The 1,748-nt window shown below is 41.4% G+C and overlaps 1 non-coding gene across 1 annotated transcript; it reads left to right on the forward strand.

Moving 5' to 3' along the window:
- The first annotated feature begins 1,067 nt into the window (after nt 1-1,067).
- Nucleotides 1,068-1,174, forward strand: LOC145135228 (small nucleolar RNA R71). The gene has a single exon (XR_013719690.1). It is a non-coding gene; the product is annotated as a small nucleolar RNA R71 (small nucleolar RNA).
- The last annotated feature ends 574 nt before the right edge of the window (nt 1,175-1,748 follow it).

A 1,748-nucleotide genomic window follows, 5' to 3' on the forward strand; every position in this document is an offset into this window, starting at 1 on the left:
AGGAGTATTAATAGAAATACCCTTTATTTGTTGAATAAACTCCAGGTGTTCCCTTTCCAGTGGACTAAGATGTGCTCGAGACGGAAATGGTAAAGGCGGGCGATAAACTGGAACATATACGAAATTCTTCTGTTCAGACCGAGCCCACGACGTGAGCATAGCGGGCTCACGACGTGAATTTGGTATTCCAGCAGATTCTTCGTTTTCGAGTTTTGTCTTCTTAGGCTTTGGTTCAGATGGCTTTGGCTCCACTTCTAAAGCTTCTAGGAATTCAAAAATCGCCTCTTCTTCAGTATCAATGGCCATGATGTGAGATTGGGTCTTCTTTTCAGGAATTTGTGGAGACAATCTTGTATTTACCAAAGTAGTAAGTTGACCAAGTTGAACTTCAAGGTTATTGATGGAAGCTTGCTGACTTTTTAATAATGATTGTTGGTCAATCATCATAGCATGATGATTCTTCATCATAGTTCTTTGATCCTCCATTGCAGTATCAGTAACATCATGCCTTTTTTCTGAAGCTTCCATAAACTTCATTAACATGGTCTCTAGTTCAACTTTCTTCTCAGCTGGTGGTTGCTCTCTTTGGTAGAAGCCCCAGCCAGTTTGCCTAAATTCTCTTCTTTTGCTTCTTGTATTCATCGTAAGGCAGCCACTCCTTCTTTGGTTTTCTCCAATCTTCATCGTATTTGTCCCCACTTGAATAGAAAACTTGAGCTTTCTTGTTTCCATATTCATGCATATTGCAATCTTTTGTCAAATGTGGGCCACTACATCTCTCGCAACCAACTCGAATTGCATGAATTGATTGGTCCATTTGGGTCAATCTCCTATCCATAGTGTTAAGCATTGCCATCACAGCAGCTATCTCTTCAGTTTGTGCACTTCCACTGCCTTTTATTCCATCACGCCTTGGGTTATGATATTCACGAGAGTGATTTGCAAATTCAACCAACACCTTGATCTGATTTGGGTTTTTCTTTGTAAGCGGTCCTTGCGAATCAAGAAGTTGACGCGTCATGACATTTACTCCATCGTAAAATGTAGATACTTCTTGTTGGTTGTTGAGGTCGTGATGAGGACAATTCCTTAACAAGCCCTTGTAACGCTCCCATGCCTCGTATAATGACTCCCCTGGTTGTTGCTCAAAGTTGGCTATCGCCTTCTTGAGTTTAGCTATCTTGGATGGTGGGCAAAACTGATCTAAAAACTGCTCACGCATTTGAGCCTAAGTAGTTATTATGCCATGTGGAAGTGCCTTCAACCAGTCTTTTGCAACTCCTTTGAAAGTAACTGGTAGCATCCTCAGCAAGACATTATTTCTCTCAACATTTGGAACATTAAAGTAATCAGCAATGTCATTCACTTCATCTAAATGTTTGAAAGCATCTTCGTGATCTTTTCCATAGAATGGAATATCCTTAAGTGCAGTAAGGATGTGTCCCTTTAACTCGAATGTGGAATTAGCAGGAATTGTAGGGTGTACTAAACCCGACCCCACATCATCTCGAATGCGCTTTTTATAGTCCCCCATGGCCATCTCATCAATGTTCGCCATTTCGTTCTCCGGCTCGTTCTCGGGTTCACTCGTATAAAGTCCAAATTCTGTTTCTGATTCGTACTCGGGCTCGTGTGGATTAGGAAATTGATCGAAGACTTCAAACTTGCTCTTTGAGGCTGAACTCGATTCTCCCGTTTTCTTTCCTGACTTCCTTGAAAAGGTTGATTTCAGTTCTTGTAAAGGCGAC

This window comes from Lactuca virosa, chromosome 8 (assembly GCF_052849685.1).
Source record: "Lactuca virosa cultivar CGN04683 chromosome 8, Lactuca_virosa_CGN04683_v6, whole genome shotgun sequence".
In the NCBI taxonomy this organism is placed as follows: Eukaryota; Viridiplantae; Streptophyta; class Magnoliopsida; order Asterales; family Asteraceae; genus Lactuca; species Lactuca virosa.